Below are 18,199 nucleotides of genomic sequence, written 5' to 3' on the forward strand. Positions count from 1 at the left end.
CCTTCGATTTTGGGGTGTGCTTTAAGTAAGCACAGGCATGAGCATACAGATGCACCATGGTATATGTGTAAGTGTATTTCAGGGCTGAGCTGAAGGGCCAAAAGTCAGAGGAAGAGAATCAAGAATCAAAACAACAATTAGTGATTTCTAACCTGAAGCAAAGCAGATGTGCAGCTCACCCAGAATGTGCCTCTCTTTAAACCGTCCGCTTCATGCACCACAAAATAATTATGACCAGGAGAAGAAAATGTAATTTTTTTGGAACAATATTTTATTTAAACCTTTTCAATCTTTACAACAATAAAATATTGCATCCATATAAACCCCTTGACTAAACTGTTCACATTGAACATTACAACAAATTGCTTTCTTTTTGACATCCAACTCCTCTTTGAAAGAGTTTTCTTTTAAACATAATGTAGAATTTGTTGAAAATAAATAATTGTTAGCAACTGCAATAGGCAATTTGAATAAAATAGTTGAAAAAGAAAAAAAAGTTTTGGAGACGATGCAGAGATATTGGAACTCTAGTGCATTGTTGCTGTAGGAAACAGTATTGTGGTTCCGCAAAAAGTTACCACATACAATTACCAAATGACCTCCCATTCTAATTCTAGGTGTATACCCAAAGCAGGTAAAAACAGGATATCAGATACTTGTACGCCAATGTTCATAACAGCATTATTCATAATAGCCAAAATGTATAAGCTATCTAAGTGTTCATCAACAAATGCTTAGATAAACTGTGGTATGCACACAATAGAATATTATTTGGCCGTAAGAAAGAATGAAGTTATGAGGCATGCTACACATGGGAAAACTTTGGAAACATAATTCTCAGTGAAATACACAAGGGACATAAGCACAAATATTGTGTATCCATTGTAAGATATGACTAGAAAATTTTAATTAAAAAAAAAAAGATTAGGCGGTACAATGGCAGAAGTCTTGCCCTCCATGCTGGTGACCCAGGTTCGATTCTTGGAGCCTGCCCATGCCTAAAATAAAAAAAAATAAAAGATTACAGGTCTCCCTACAACTACACCCAACTAAGTCGAGCATTTCAGTCTGTAGCAAAGGTCTCAGTAACTGCCCCAGCCAGCTCATTGCATGATGGCCTTGCCTCGTTGCTATGCTGAGTTTCCTGGACAAAGCCCCTCCTGACCTGCTCTTGAGCGTCTTAAAAAAGCCAAGGTGACTGCATTTGGTCCAGGAACTGGGCACACTGGTAGGACCCTTGTGTTCTCTTTCCAGATGGGGAATCCAAGGCCCATCTCCAGGACCACCCTAGATTTGGATCATGGGCCACATGGCCTGTGGGCAATCCAGCACAGTTTCTCTCCTTTCTCTTCTGTCCTTTATTTCTCTAGGTGCAACATTTTCAGCGCCCCTTCCCAGTAGATCTCTAGGTTGGATTCTGCCAATGGTTAGTAACTATGTATGTTTGTAGTGCAGAGGGCAGCACCGATACATGCTCCTTGGGTGAGAGTAGGCAGCCTGTGACTTGTTCTAACTGAAGTTTCCCAAGAGCCATCATTCCTGATATTATAGGTGGCAGTCAGCACTGGCCCTTTCCTGTGGGCCTGCAGCATCCTAATTCTTTCAAAATAATTACTCATGCTGACTTTCCCTGTGCACCAAGTCCAAGGGAAAATTCTGAGTGCCAACAGGGAAATGATGGGCATAGAGTGAGAAACCAGACAGGATGAGATGCAAGGGAAACTCAAGGAGAAAGGTCCAAAACAACTGGGCAGCATGCTGCAATGACCCTATAAGTAGTGCCTGGTGGACAAGGCTGCGTAGGTGTTAGCCGCACATACAAATAGCATGGTGCCAGAAGGCACTGGGGCAGCAGTATCAGGAAGCCTAAGTTCCTCCCTATGCTGCTGTCAACTCCCAGTGTATGATTTGATTAGTACATGGTAGCAATTAATAAATAGTGAGAAAAAATTGAATAGTCAATTAAATGGCACAAGCATTGCCCTTTTGTATAAACAAGATCATAATGCTTGATACTATATTTCTTAAAAGGAAGGGTGAGCTTCTAGGCAATTTATGACAAAGTGTACGTTTGGGGGATTAGGAGCATGGGTGGGTGGTATGAGAATTCCATATTTTGAATTCTTACCTTTATGTCAGAAATGGTTATTCTTTTAAAACATTTTTTACTGTGAAATATAACATATATACAAAAAAGCAGTAATTTTTGAAGTACTTTTAACAAGTAGTTATAGAACAGATTTCAGAGTTTGGTATGAGTTACGGTTCCACAATTTCAGGTTTTACCTTCTAGCTGCTCCAAGACACTGGAGACTAAAAGAAATATCAATATAATGATTCAGCAGTGATACTAATTTGTTAAACCCTATGTTACACTGCAGGGTTCATCGGGGCTTGTTTTCTCATCCCCAGCTCCCCGTCTGTGTACTCCTGAGGGCTCCAGGCCTACACTGGCAAAGGGAGCAGTAGGTTCTGTGCACTGGATGGTTGGTCTCTGTGCTAGTTTGAAAGGATTATGTGCCCTAGAAAAGCCATGTTTTAATCCTGATCCTTCTTGTGGAGGCAGCTGTTTCTTTTTTTTTTTTTTTTAATTTTTTTTATTGTATAGTATAACATATATACAAAGCAAAAAATAAAAAGCAATGGTTTTCAAAACACTATTCAACAAGTAGTTATAGGACAGATCCCAGAGTTTGTCATGGGCTACCATAAGATCCTCTCATATTTTTCCTTCTAGCTGCTCCAGAATATAGGAAACTAGAGGACTTAAATATTTTTTTATCATCACAATCAACTTTTTTCCTTCTTTTTTTGTGAACAATAACATATATACAAAAAAGCTATAAATTTCAGAGCACAGCACCACAATTAGTTGTAGAACAGATTCCAGACTTTGACATGGGTTATGATTTCACAATTTCAGGTTTTTACTTCTAGCTGCTCTAAAATACTGGAGACTAAAAGATATCAATGTAATGATTTAGCATTCATATTTATTTGTTAAATCCTATCTTCTCTGTATAATTCCACCATCACCTTTGATATTTCCATGCCTCTCTTTAGAGATATTTGGGCTATGACAATTCTGAATTTTTTATATTGGAAGGGTCTGTCACTAATATGGAATAGGGAGATGGAACTATCTGATGTTCTGGAAAGCCTGGTCTAAGTTTCAGGACTTATCTGGACCAGGGACCTATCTGGAGGTTGTAGGTTTCTGGAAAGTTACTCTAATGATGGAACCCTTCTGGAATCTTATATATTGCCCTAAGTGTCCTTTAAGATTGGCTGGAATGGTCCTGGTTGGGGTTTAGCAGGTTATGATGGTTAGCAAGATCTAACTGAAGCTTGTGTAAGAGCAACTTCCAGAGTAGCCTCTCGACTCGATTTGAACTCTCTCTGCCACTGATACTTATTGATTACACTTCTTTTCCCCCTTTTGGTCAGGATGGAATTGTTGATCCTACAGTGCCGGATCTTAATTCATCCCTAGGAGTCATCTCCCACATCACCAGGTAGACTTTCACCTCTGGATGTCACGTCCCATATAGGGGGTAGGGCAATGATTTCACTTGCAAACTTAGGCTTACAGAGAGTGAGGTCACATCTGAGCAACAAAAGAGGTCCTCCAGAAATAACTCTTAGGCATGCTTATAGGTAGTCTAAGCTTCTCTGCCACCTACATAAGGGCAGCCATTTCTTATAATCCCTATTCAGTTTGTAGGTTTGGAAACCTGATTAGATTATATCGATGGAGATGTGACACACCTAATTGTGGGTCTTAACGTTTGATTAGAGGGAGATGTAATTCTATCCATTCCAGATGGGTCTTGATTAGTTTATTGGAGTCCTTTAAAAGAGGAAACATTTGGAAAAACGCTCCAGAGCCACAAGATCCATGAGAGCCAAGAACCCACACAACCAGTGTCCTTTGGAGATGAAAATGGAAAATGCCTCCAGGAGATCTTCATGAAACAAACCTGGAGAGAAAGCTAGCAAACATTGCCATATTCTCCATGTGTCTTTCCAGTTGAGAGAGAAGCCCTGAACTTCATCGGCCTTTCTTGAATGAAGGTAACCTCTTGTTGGTGCCTTAATTTGTACAATTTTGTGAACTTGCTTTAATTGGGACATTTGCATGGCCTTAGAACTGTGAACTTGCAACTTAATGAATTCCCCCTGTTAAAAGCCATTCTGTTTCTGGTATATCATTCCAGCAGCTAGCAGACTAGAACAGTCTCCATGAGCAGAGAAAGCAAGTATGTTGGCTTCTGGGTTCCCCCATGGAGCTCCCAGCTGCAGAGCTGAAGAGTCTGATTCCCCAAACTTGCTATAGGGGCAGGCACTTTCCTAAGCCTGGCCTCTTATTCCTGTTGAAGTCATGACCAAGCCCATGCATCCAGTTCTCTCCATCCCAATTTCTCACCTTTTTTGTCCATGACCTTCCTATCTAATATAGAAGATCCACTCAGGTCACTTACACCCTGAAACTGCTGTTCCATTCAATTTTCTGTCACTTCTCTGTTGTTTCATAAAGCAGGGATGAACTCAGCCTATCCTATTCTGCCATTTTCTCAGCAGTCCAAAAATGGTTATTTGTTTTAAGTAGCCAAAGTACACTCAAGCATAGCTTCTCTAAAGAAGATATATGTTGCTTGAAAGCATATAGTTTTAAAAAAGGGAAAGGAAAAAAAAACAATAAATTACTACAAATCAGTTGGAAGCATACATCTTGAAGAGTAATATCCTAAATTTATAAACATTTCAGAACTTCTGAAGTGTCTTCATGATTGCTTTCTTAGCATACTGGAAAGACAGATGTTTTTATCCCTAATTTATAGGTGAGATACTTGAGACTCCAAAAGTTTGACTCTGGTTACTGTAGCCCTTTAATAAGGATGTGAAAAATACTTACATTCCAGGAACAAGAGCATTATCAAGTAATGTGTATGTTTTATATAAATGAAATAGAAACCACGGTTCTTATTCCTTTTCATATCTTTCTCCTGAAGTTCCATTTACCCAAAGTCCCATGACTAATGAGGGGTTGAGCTAATAACTCTTTTTCATTGAAATATAGGTCACATACCAAAAAATTCACCCTTTAGTAAAAGTGTATAATTCTGTAACTTTTAGCATAATCACAAAATCATTCATCCATCACCACTATTTAATTTTAGAACATTTTCATCATCCCCAAAAGATACCTGTACCCATTCCTCCCTACTCTCTACCCCTGGTCAATTACCAGTATACTTTTGGTCTCTCTGAATTTTCCTGTTCTGAATTTTTCGTATAATGGAATCATGCAATATATGATCTTTTGTGTTTGGCTTAATATTTTCAAGATTCATCCATGCTATTAGTAATTCATTTTTATTTATGCCTGAGTAAAAATCCATTGCATACAAAGAGTAAACAAACAAAACAAACAAACAAAAGAAATAAACCACAGTTTATTAATACATTTATGAGTTGATGAACATTTTCAGTTGTTTTCTATTTGGGGGTCTGTTATAACTAATGCTGCTATGAACATTCTTGTGCAAATTTTATATGGGCATTTGTTTTTACTTCTCTTGGGTATACACCTAGGAGTGGAATTACTAGGTCATATAACATTTGAGGAATTGCCAAACTGTTTTCTATACTAGCTGTACCATTTTACATTACCTCCAGTGATGTATGCAGATTCCAATATCTCCATATCCTCACCAACATTGTTAGTCTTTTTTATTATATCCATCCTAATGGAGTATGAAATGGAATCTCATTGTGATTTTGATTTGCATTCCTCTGATGAGGTTAATCATCTTCCCATGTGCTTATTGATACTTGTATATCTTCATTGGAGAAACGTCTTATCAAATCCTTACTCCATTTTTAAATTGGATTATTGTCTTTGTATTCTAGAGTTATGAAAGCTCTTTATATATTCCGGTGTCATAGTTTGCTAGCTGCCAGAATGCAATATTCCAGAAATGGAATGTCTTTTAAAAAGGAGAATTTAACAAGTTGCTAGTTTACAGTTCTCAGGCAGAGGAAGTGTTCAAATTAAGGCACCAACAAGAGATTACCTTCACTCAAGAAAGGCCGATGAAGTTCAGGTCTTCTCTCTCAACTGGAAGGGCACATGGTGAACATAGTGATGTCTTCTAGCTTCCTCTCCAGGCCTCTTAATTCATGAAGCTCCTGTAGGGGCATTCTCCTTCATCTCCAAAGCTCACTGGTTGGTGGACTCTGTAGTTCTCATGTCTGCTTCTCTCGTCATTCTCAAGCTTTCTCCAAAATGCTTCCTCTTTTAAAGGATTCCAGTAAACTAATCAAGACCCATGTGGAATGGGTGGAGTCATGTCTCCATCTAATCAAGTTTAAAACCTGCAATTGGGTGAGTCACATCTCCATGGAGATAACCTTATCAAATTTCCAACCTATAGTACTGAATAGGGAATAGAAGAAACCATTGCTCCCACAAGATTGTTTAGGATTAAAACATGGCTTTTCTAGGGTACATAAATCCTTTCAAACTGGCATATCTGGAGACTAGAATTTTTTTTTGTCTTTTTGCACAGGCAGGCTCTGGGAATCAAACCCGTGTCTCCAGCACCACAGGCAAGAATTCTGCCACTGAGCCACTGTTGCACCACCTGGAGACTAGACCTTTATGAAATAAATGATTTGCAAACATTTTCTCCCATTGTGTGGATTGTCTTTATGCTTTCTTGACACTATCCTTTGAAACACATTTTGGTGAAGTCCAATTTATTTTCTTTTGTTGCTTGTGCTTTATCATTTGTTTAAGAAATTATTACCTAATCTAAGGTTATAAAGATTTACTCCTATGTGGGTCTTTTTTTTTTTTTTATAATTTTCTAGTTTTATCTCTTTCTAATTTAAGTCTTTGATATGTTTGTAATTAATTTTTGTGAAGTTGGGGTCCAACTTCATTCTTTTGCATGTGGATGTTCAGTTATCCTAGCAGAAGTTAAAAAAGACTATTCTTTCCATATTTTAAATTATCTTGGAAACTTAGTCAAAACTTAATTGACTATGTAAAGTTTTATTTCCAGATTCTCAATTTTATTCTGTTGATCTATATGTTTGTCCTTATGTCAGTATCAAATTGCCATAGCTTTGTAATAGTAAGTTTTGAAATCAGGAAGTTTAGTCCTCCCTTTTTTCAAGATTCTTTTGGCTATTCCAAGTCCCTAGCTTTACCGTATGAATTTTAGAATCAGCTTGTCAATTTCTACAGAGAGCAACTGGAATTTTGTTAGAGATTGTTTTGAATCTATAGATTATTCTTATAGTTCTTTTATTTCTGTGGTATCAGTAGTAACATCCCCCCTTTTCTGATTTTGGTCAGATTTGTGTCCTCTTTTTTGTTTTTGTTTTTTTTCTGTCGGTCTAGCTAAGGATCAATTGGTTTTATTGATCTTTTCAAGGAATCAATTTTTTGGTTTTATTGATTCTCTTGTTTTTGTTTTAATTCTCTAATTTATCTCTGCTCTATTCATTGTTGTTTCTTTCCTTGTATTCACTTTGGACTTAGTTTGTTCTTATTGTAGATCCTTCAGTTTTGAGGATATGTCTCTGTTTTGAGATCTTTCTTGTTTTTTAAGGTAAGCATTTGGGGGATAAATTTCCCTCTCAGCACTGCTGTGGTGGTACATAATGAAACTGTATATACTCCCAGAGAAATGTGTTCTTAAGTTGATCCATTTCTGTGGGTGTGAATCCATAGTAAATAAGACATTTTGTTGAAGTTACTTCAGATAAGTTATAGTCCACCTCAATCAGAATGGGTCCTAATCCTGTTAATAGTCTTTTATAAAAGAGTGACATTCAGACAGTGAAGAGAGAAAGCCACAGGAAACAAGAAGCTGAAATGGAACATGAAAGAGAAGGAAGAGACCTGGAGATGCTGCCATATGCCTTGCCATGTGACAAAGGAGCTAGGATGACTGGCAGCCAGCCCCAGAGTGCCACAGTCTTTGGAGAGAAAGCATTGCCTTGATGAACCTTGATTTGAACATTTACCCAGCCTCAAAACCATAAGCAAATAAAATCTCATTGTTTAACCTGACCCATTTCATGGTATTTGCTTGAGCAGCCTAGAAAACTAGGCTTTGCTGTATCCCATAAGACTTGGTATGTTGTGCTTTCATTTTCATTTGCCTTAAGATATTTATTCTTTGGCCCATTTGGTTGTTTAAGAGTATTTTATTTAATTTCCACATATTTGTGAATTTCCCATTTCGTTTCTGTTATTGACTTCTAGCTTCATTGCATTGTGGCCAATGAAAATACATTGTATGATGTGGCCAATGAAAATACATTGCATTGTGGCCAATGAAAATACATTGGATATATGGTCTATCCTGGAGAATGATTCATGTACACTAGAGTAGAATGTTTTTTTGCTGTTGGGTGAGGTATTCTATAAATGTCTGTTAAGTCTACCTAGTATAGAGTTTCATTCAAGTCTTCCATTCCCTTATTGATTTTCTGCCAAAATGTTCTATTTATTATTGAAAGTGGTGTATTGAAGTTTTTTACTGTTATGTAGAATTGTGTATTTCATCCTTCAAATCTGTCAATATTTGCTTCAGATATGTTGTGATTCTTCTGTTAGCTGCATATATTTATGATTCTTATGTCTTTATTATATTGACCCTTTTATCAGAATATAATGACCTTTTTCCCTCATATCAGTTTTTGACTTAAAGTCTATTTTATCTAATTAGTATAGCTATCCCAGTCTCTTTTGATTGCTATTTGCTTGTTATATGTTTTAATATCCTTTCACTTTCAGTCTGCTTGTGTCTTTGAATTTAAGGTGAGTCTCTTATAAACAGCATATAGTTGTGTCATACTTTTATATCTGTTCTCCAATTTTGATTAGGGAGTTTAATCCATTTACATTTAATGTAATTACTGATAATGTGGCACTTTCTTCTGCCATTTTGCTATTTGGTCTCTGTAAGTATTGTATCTTTTTTGTCCCTCAATTCTTCTGTTAATGCCAACTTCGATATTTATTTGTTTTTTTTTTGTACTGTGCCATTTTTAGTCCCTTCTTGTTTCTTTCTGAATGTATTTTTCATGTATTTTCTTTTTGGCTACCAGGTGGTTAAAATTTAACATCCCAAATTTACAACAATTATATTTGATTTGATACTGACTTTTATGTTATCTTCAATGGCATACACATATACTTTCCTGTACCTTCATCTCCCAGTCTGTTTTTTTTGTTCTTTTTATAAGTTTTCTCTCTGCACATATGTCCAAAACCATGGATTTATCATTCCTTTTTATGCACTTTCATTTTACCACCTATAAGAAGTAACAAGTGAAATTAATATGAAAATTTGCAATGCAATAGTAATTGCATTTCTAATTATCCATATGGCTACTGTGCTGGTTTGAAACTATTATGTACCACAGAAAAACCATGTTCTTTTAAACCTAATCCAGTCTTGTGGAGGCAGAACTGTTATTTGAGTGGAACCTTTGATTAGGTTGTTTCCATGGAAATGCAACCAGCCCAGTTGTGGGTTGCACCTTTTGATTAGATGGAGATGACCCCACCCATTTAAGGTGGGTTTAATTCATTTACTGGAGTCCTTGAAGGAGCTGACACAGATAGCTGAGAGGTGATAAGAGCAGACATCTAGACACAGATGTCTAGGAGATGCAGAAGAAAAGCCCCTGGCAGAAGCCAGAAAGACCACAGGAGCTGAGAGAGCTACTTTGAAACCAACCCAGTAGGGCCAGCAGAGGTTGCCATGTATCTTCCCAAGTGACAGAGGAACCTGGATGCTGCCTTTCATCTGAGAAGGTATCCTCTTGTTGGTGCCTTAATTTGAACATTTTCATGGCCTTAGAATTATAACTGGTAACTTAATCAGTCCCCTTTATAAAATCCAATCTGTTGCTTGTATATTGCATTCCAGCAGCTTTAGCAAACCCAAACAGCTACCTTTATGAGAGATCTTTATTTCTCTATGCTGCTTTGATCCACTATCTGGTATCCTTTCCTTTCAGCCTGAAAAATTCCCTTTAGTATTGCACATCTAATGGTAATGCAATTGATGACTTACCTCTCTATCATTTTTGAAAGAAAGTTTTTTGACATATAAATTCCTGGTTAGAAATTATTTTTTCAGCACTTTAAATGTTTCATACTATTGCCTTCTTGCATCCATTGTTTCTGATGAGTAATTGATTCCTTTGAACATACTTGTGCTTTTCTCTTCAAGCTCTCAGAACTTTCTTTTGTTCTAGTTTTGGACAGTTTGATTGCTGTATGTCTGGGCTTGGTTCTCTTTCTGTTTATCCCATTTGGGGTTCATTGGGATTCATAAATGTACATATTCATTTCTTTTGTTAAATATGTGAAGTTTTGTCTTTTCTTAGTGTTTTTGTTTTTTAATGCTGCCAGAAATGCAATATACCAGAAATGGGTTGGCTTTTATAAAGGGAATTTATTAAGTTACAAGTTTACAGTTCTAAGACCATAAAAATGCCCAACTAAGGCATTCAGGGAAAGATACCTTGACACAAGAAAGGCCTATCTGGGAGTGCAACTGGTCCTTTGGCTTCTGGTTTAAAACAGTATCCCCAGGCACGTTTTCTTTCTGCATCTCCAAATGTCTGTCAGCTCTGAAGCTTTTTCCAAAATGGTTCCCTCTTAAAGGACCCCAGTAAGTGACCCACCTTGAATGGGTGGAGACCTCTTCATGGAAAACACCTAATCAAAAGGTCTTACCCACAACTGGGTTTGCCACATCTCCATAGAAACAATCCATTCAGAGGTTCCACCTTACGCTATAGGTCTGGCCCCACAAGATGAGAGCAGTATTGAAAGAAAATGCCTTTTTGGGGGTACATAACAGTTTCAAACTAGCACACTTTGCATATTCCTTCTGCTCCTTTCTTTTCCTTCTGGGGCTCCCATGATGTATATATTGGGTATACTTGATGTTATACCACCGGTCTTTTGGGCTCTATTCATTCTTTTTTCTTTCTGCTCCTCTACCTGAAGAGCATTTCATTTCAATTGTCTTGTCTTTGAGATCACCGATTCTTTCTTCTGCCACTTCCAATCTGCTATTGAAACTGCCTAGGGAATTTTTTATTTTAGTATTTATGTTCTTCAACTCTAGTATTTCTGTTTTATTCCTATTGAGAACCTCAGAGGAATTCCTGTATTATTTATTCATTGTTTTCCTCACATCCTTAAGTTCTTTATCCTTGTTTTCCTAGCTCCTTGAGCATATTGAGTATTGTTGTTGTTATGCTGCTGTTTGGTAAATCTAAAGTCTGGTCCTCTTTGTTGATGGTTTCTGGATTTTTATCTTGTTTGTTTGAATACGCCATCCTTTCTTGTTTCTTTGTCTCATAATCTTTTCTTGCACCTTGTACATTTTAAAATTTTGAAGTGTTAACTCTGGGATTTGGTTCCTGAGCTCTGTTTTCCTTAAGTTTGTTTTGGCTAGTAATATAATACAGATTTTCTTTAATGCCAGGAACTGACCAAAATAGATAAACCAAAGCAAAAAGCACCTTTAACTGTCTTTGCAAGTTGTCTCCACTTTGATGTGTGGTCTCCTTCAGAGATTAGCTCTCGCATCCAGAAGATCAGCCCAAGGCAGATGCTAAATTCAGGGTCTTATCTGAGCCTGTGTGGAGTCTTGGAGCCTGCTTCTTAACTAGGTTTATGCTTACTACAGGCTTTAGGAATTCCCTATTTACAGTTTTCAGAAGTTCCAGTGAATGCCCTCTCTCTTCCCTTTGAAATAGATTTTCACTCCCTTCTGGATGCTCTCTTGAGTAAATTGAAGCAGGCAATCCATTGCCCCAGGCCACTTCAACCTGTTTTTTTCTCATACAGGTTGTTTTTTCCCAGCTCTCTGCAAGCTACTTTTCTGACCTCAGGACAAACTCAGGGAGGGAAAGCCTGAGGTAAGTTCCCAGGCTCAATTTCTCAGACTTCTACCTGATAGATTGGAGCTGACATACATGTACCCCAGTATGCATGCACACGACCCACTACTCCCTTTCAGACACAGTGGAAGCACAAACTGGTTCTACCCCGTGTTGTAGAGGAGTTGGGCAAGGGGCCAGCAAGGACCCCAGAATCTTCTTCTCTGGCTTTTGAATCTGTGTTTCCTTGATTCATTACTTGCCCAGTTAATGTCACCCTTTAACTATTTTCTGTAGTTTTAAGGAAATTACTATCTTTAAGATTCCTTTGCCTAAGAGATTCTGGAATATTGGCTACCCTCTGAGCTGACCACCAGTGGTTTGAAGTAGCTGATCAAAAGTAGTAATCAGTGATCAGACCCACTGGAGTTGGAGTTTGGAGGACTAGGTCTTTATGGCCCACCCTTACACCAGCAACCTGTGCCAGGAGCCCAAACTCCCAGCCCTCAGTGCTGCCTGCTTTGAGTATGGGGAAGGGAAATGGAATCTGCTGCAAAGAGAATGAAACTCAATAATATTTATCCAACTTTTCAGCCTTTTCCTCCCACTCCTCCCTGAATACTACACATTGTTCCCCTAGACTTTAGAGTCTCACCATAGTTGTTTCCAACAGTTCCTACCTGTTTAGTGGTAGTGGAGAGACTGATTCCTGCCATCTTCCCATAGTCATCTAGAATGAATAATTTTAATTGATCTGTTGTTTTAGTTTGTTAAAGTGGCCAGAATGCAATATACCCAGAAATGGAATGGCTTTGGGGGCAGGGGTGTGTGTGCGTGGTACAGGAATTGAACCTGGGTCTCCCGCATGAAAGGCAAGCATTCTATCCCTGAACCACCCATATGTACCCTTGGAATGGCTTTTATAAAGGAAACTTATTAGGTTGCAAGTTTACAGTTTTAAGGTCATGAAAATGTCCAAATTTAGGCACCAGCAAGAGGTTACCTTCACTCAAGAAATGCTGATGCCATCTGGAATACCTCTGTCAGTTGTGAAAGCAGGGACTGGCATCTGCTGGGGTCCTTGGCTTCTGGACACTTCTGTCAGCTGGGAAGGCACATATCAATGTCTGTTAGCTTTCTCTCCTAGCTTCTTGTCTCATAAGGATTCACCGGGGGTGTTTTCCTTCTGCATCTTCAAAGGTCTGGCCATGTGGGCTCTAAAGCTTTATCCAAAATGATTCCCTCTTAAAAGACTACAGTAAATAACCCAACCTTGAATGGGTTGAGACACATCTCCCTGGAAACCACCTAATCAACCAATCCCACCCACAATTGGGTGGGTCACATCTCTGTGGAAACAATCAAAAGGATCCCACCCAGCAGTATTGAATGAGGATTAAAAAAACATGGCTCTTCTTGGGTGCACAGCAATTTCAGACCGGCACACCTATCTTCGTGTTTACTGATTGCTTCTTCCACTTATTTGAATATGCTGTCCAGAATTTCATTTTTGTTCTTTTTCACAATTCTATTTATTGGTGTTTTCTGTTTCATGATGCAGCCTTCTCATACTTTCCTTTAGTTCTTTAGATTTGATATCTCTAGGCTTGAATTATTTAAAATGGCTGATTTAAAATCTTTATCAGTAAGTCCAGCATCTGGGTTTCCTCAGACGCTAATAAATGTTTGTGTTTATAGATTGCTTTTTTCCTGGATGTAGGCCATATTTTTGTTTATTTCTTTGCATGTCTCATAATTTTTTGCTGAAAGCTAGACATTTAAAATCACATAATGTCACAATTGTAGAAATCAGATTTCTGCCCTCCCCGAGGATTTTTGTTAATATTTGCTTTTGCTATTATTTATTTATTGGCTTTTCTGAACTAATTTCTTGAAGTCTGTGTTCTCTGTCATGTATACCACTGAAGTCTGCTAAGTTAGCTTCATTATCAGCTAATGATTTGGCAGAGGTCCCTTTAACTGCCTGGAACTGATAAAACTCCCAGTCTGCCAAGGGGCTCTGTGTGTGTATTTTGGGCCATACCTTCAATACTCAGAGAGGCATGAGACAACTCTACTATAGATTTTACTTCCTCCTTGTGCAGCCTCAAGGTCAGTTAGAGGTGTGAGCTTAGGGCCTTTCCTGAGTATGCACATAAACCTGAGCAATGCCTGTGACCTTCTTGATCCCCATAAATTTATCAGATCTTTTTGAATCCTTATAGGAGTCTCATTACCTTAGCTTTTGCTTTTAAACTCTTTAGTTAGTCCAGCTGACTTCAGTGAGCTGTAAAGTTAAGCAAATGCCTCTAATTGTTTTTGACAAATGCATTAGATCATCTAATGATAGCCTTGCAAAAACGTCTTCCAAAGGAACTTTCAAAAACTTTCAAATAGGTGAAGTAATGGTACTTCTCTGGAAATGAAGCTTTGAAGGAGCCTCAGCCCTATTTTTCTCCCTCTGGTGGCTTCCAGGCTTCTGGTTTTCACTGTGATTGCATGCTATTGGTTTTCAGTGATACAGCAGAGCTGGATAGGAGAGGATGGGAATAGGCTAAGTTAAAATACCACAAAGCTCACTGTTCTTGCTGAGAGTCAGCCATTTTTCTTGAAAATATACTTCCCAGATTACTGCAAGCTTTTGATTAATTTCCAAAGTTGTGAAAAAGTTGATTGACAATTTTTTTTGCCAGATTTTCTATTGCTTTTACAGAGCAGAGAATTTTCTGAGGTCCTTCCCCCAACATTTTCACTGACATCCACTGTTAGCTCTCTGATACCAAGTGCTCCTCTGTGTATACCATATAATGCCTTTTTTCTTTGATAGTTTATTTATTTGAACCTGTTATGGTATGTATATGCCATCCATCAATTGAAATAATTCCACTAAATTGCATTGGCCAGAACCTGTGAGAAAGTAACCTCTGTCTTGTAGGCTAGAAACCTCAGAATTATAATGCTTAGAAATTTGCAAATAGAAAACTAAGACTAAATAAAATTCATTGACTTACTATTAGCCTCAGGGATTAATTAATGGCAGAAAAGGGGCAAGAACACAAGTCTACTGTTTGGTCTAAATAGTGGTCTTGCTCTCCTGCCTCCTTTAAAAATATACAATAACAGGATTTGAAAGGTAAGTGAACGTGTTTAGATTTATACTACCTAATTAAAGTTGAAATGCTTGCAATCTTTTGGCATGACTGAAATTTGAAATATTCAAACATTGAATAGCTTCCAGTGATGCTTTATTATTAGAGAACCTATACATTTCATGAGCATGGTGACTTTGGTGCTATTTTGATTAAAATATTTCACTGAAAAAATAAAAACTCAAAAAATATATGTTCTTCAGAAGGAAAAAATGATTTTGTAGAAGAACAAACTTAGAAATGTAATAGATGCTTTTAGATATTAGTCATTTCCTTTTATATAGCCCACAACCAGCTATATGCTGAACTTCTATGATACATTTGAAATTTATTTGGGAACATCCATGTAATAATTTTAAAAGTTTATTTAATCCATTTAGCTATTTGCAAATTAAAAATCAGCAGCTAATATTTGAGCATTAACAATATAGCAGGAATTAAATCATAAAAAATAACTTTATTCTTATACCTACAGAAAGTAAATATTATTTTTATTATTTTCATTTTAAGAAAACTCAGACAGGATAAGTAAATTGACCAAGGTCAAACACTAGGAAGAGGCATATCTGAGATTTGAATCCATTACCACTGACTCTAGAGACCAAATTTTAATCACAGTAATATTTTTCAAACAACATATTGAGGTATAACATTGTTTAAATGCCATAATTACAAAGAAATTATATACTGCCATCTCCCCAAAAAAGCTCTTTATGTTTTTCTATTTTCTAGAATTTGAGAAGGAAACAAATAATTTAATTATTCTGGATTATTTCACCTATGGAAATAGGAACATAATGGAAAAATCATAAATTTTGGAGTCTGATAAAATCTGGTTAGAATCTTAGTTCCACCACCTACTAGTTATATCATTTACTACTGTTTGGGGATTAAATAGGTAGAAACTTTCTAGGAAATATTTGCATAATATATTTTAAGAGTTTTCGAACTGTCCATACCATTTGACAGAGCAATTCTTCCTCCAGTAATCTACCCTGAGAATATGATCCAGAAATTTGTGTAAAAGGATGCTGTGATGGTTTGGTACTGGTGTTAACTTGGCCAAGTGATGAGGCCCAGTTGTCTGGTCAGGCAAGCACAAGGATATTTCATGGCTGGTTGATAATCCAGAAGGCTGGTGTATGAAATCATCAGTTATTGATTGCATCTGTGGCTGATTACATCTCTGATCCTATATCCAGTAATGAGATAATCCAATTAGTTGAAGGCTTTTAACAAAGAGGAGAGACTCTCACTACTTCTTCAGCCAGTGGGCCTCCCCTGTAGAGAGACCCTTCATCAGAGCCACCAGCTTCACACTTACCCTATGGATTTTCGACTCTTGCATTCCCACAGTTGCATGAGACACTTTTATAAATCTCATATTTACAGATCTCTCCTGTTGATTCTGTTCCTCTGCCATCTCTCCCCAAAAGCTCTTTATGTTTTTGTTTTCTAGAATTTGAAAATAGAACCCTGACTAACACAGATGGTAATCACAGAAATTTGTACATTGAATATAAATGGGATAGTTTATTGATGAATATAAATGGAATGGTCCATTCTTAGGTTGGAAATATTTTGTAATAAATAAAGGATACAAAAATGTATGTACAATATGATATACTTGCGGAGTCAAAAATATATGTAAGAAAATAGCCCGGATTGTATTAATGGTGAGAAGTAGGATTTTTTACTTTATTTTTAATTATTTTGATGGTGTTTAGTCCTCTTTTTCTTCCATGTTTTCCAAATTTTCTAAAATAAGTATGCATTACTTTTACCAATTATAAAAGTATCTTCTAAGGTGGTGCAATGGTGGCTCAGTGACAGAATTCTCACCTGCCGTGCTAGAGACCTGAGTTCAATTCCCAGAGCCTGCCCATGCTAAAAAAAAAAAAAAAAAAAAAAAAAAAAAAGTATCTTCTAAAACTTGGGGTGGGGGGTACAGAGCCAAGCTCAGAAAGGTTGGTTCTTATTTTTAAGCCTCTTGTAACCATCTAGAGGGCTTTAGACCATTTTAAGTTTATTGTATTTCCCAGGGGCTTTCAGGCCACATTCCTCACTGGTTATCATGCTGGAATCACATATATTATGGTGATTTGAGGGAAAGATTGGAAAATAAGACAGATTAAAATGACGGTGTCAGGACTTCCAGATTGGTGGAGTCCTGAGGAACTCAGCACATTCTCTTCCTTAACAACAATACTTAAACTAGACAAAATAGTCAATAACAGCCATTTCAGGACTCTGGAAATCAATCTAAATCTTATAACAAATTGAGAAGAATGTAATCCTGTAGTGATTCAGCCAGGTCTCCTGCCGTCCTACCCCCTGCGCCTTCCCATCCCAGCTCCATCAGTGCAGGAGTTCTACTAGAGAAGACAATCTCTGAAAATCAGTAGTTTCATTGCCAGAGGTGGTTTACTTGATTTGGAACATAATACAGGAAACTCCACACCCCTAGGCATATCAGAAAATGATATACAAATGGAAAGGTCAATATTACACCTAGTCTGAGGTTGTAATCCTAGTTGGAATAAGCAATAGACTGACAAACTAGCAAGAAATATAACAAAGCTATCCAAGGAATAAGTCAGCCATAGTTGGTTTTGATACGTACCCGCATATCCCTGGGAGTCTGAAAGACTGCATGCACACATTCTGGAGAGACTGGAAAGAGCCCTTACTATCCACATATGCCTGCCTAAATGACTGGCCTTGTACATTTGCAGAGGAGTCACAAAAGAGCATAAGAGAAAACAAAAGTTTGGTCAGACTTGTAAACTGCGTGAACTTTGTATTCTAGCACCAAAACATAGATCCATCAATGAAGGGTAGAAGCTGTATTACTACCATAAAGTGTTTGAGCACAACCCCTAACATACCTTGGCTGACCACGGTTAGCAATGCTAACACAGGAATGACCCTAGAATTCCGATGTAAAATTGAAATCATAAGTAAGAATATTGAACAGAGACATCAGTGGCTTCATACCACAGAATACAAGTTCTTTTCCAGTGCCCATGGAACATTCTTAAGGAATGATCTTATGCTAGGCCATGAAAGAAGTCTCCATAAATTTAAAAGTATTGAAATCTTACAAAATATCTTTTATGATC

The 18,199-nt window shown here is 37.4% G+C and overlaps 1 protein-coding gene and 1 long non-coding RNA gene across 12 annotated transcripts in view; one reads left to right on the forward strand and one right to left on the reverse strand.

The window, feature by feature from the left end:
• The window catches only part of CFAP20DC (CFAP20 domain containing), a 301,331-nt gene that overhangs the window by 93,832 nt on the left and 189,300 nt on the right, over positions 1-18,199 (forward strand). The window lies entirely within an intron of this gene.
• On the reverse strand, positions 290-17,839 carry LOC143656993 (uncharacterized). Its single transcript, XR_013162713.1, has 3 exons — positions 17,701-17,839; positions 16,037-16,532; positions 290-998 (listed from the first exon to the last, which is right to left on the reverse strand). It is a non-coding gene; the product is annotated as an uncharacterized LOC143656993 (long non-coding RNA).

This window comes from Tamandua tetradactyla, chromosome 15 (genome assembly GCF_023851605.1).
Source record: "Tamandua tetradactyla isolate mTamTet1 chromosome 15, mTamTet1.pri, whole genome shotgun sequence".
In the NCBI taxonomy this organism is placed as follows: Eukaryota; Metazoa; Chordata; class Mammalia; order Pilosa; family Myrmecophagidae; genus Tamandua; species Tamandua tetradactyla.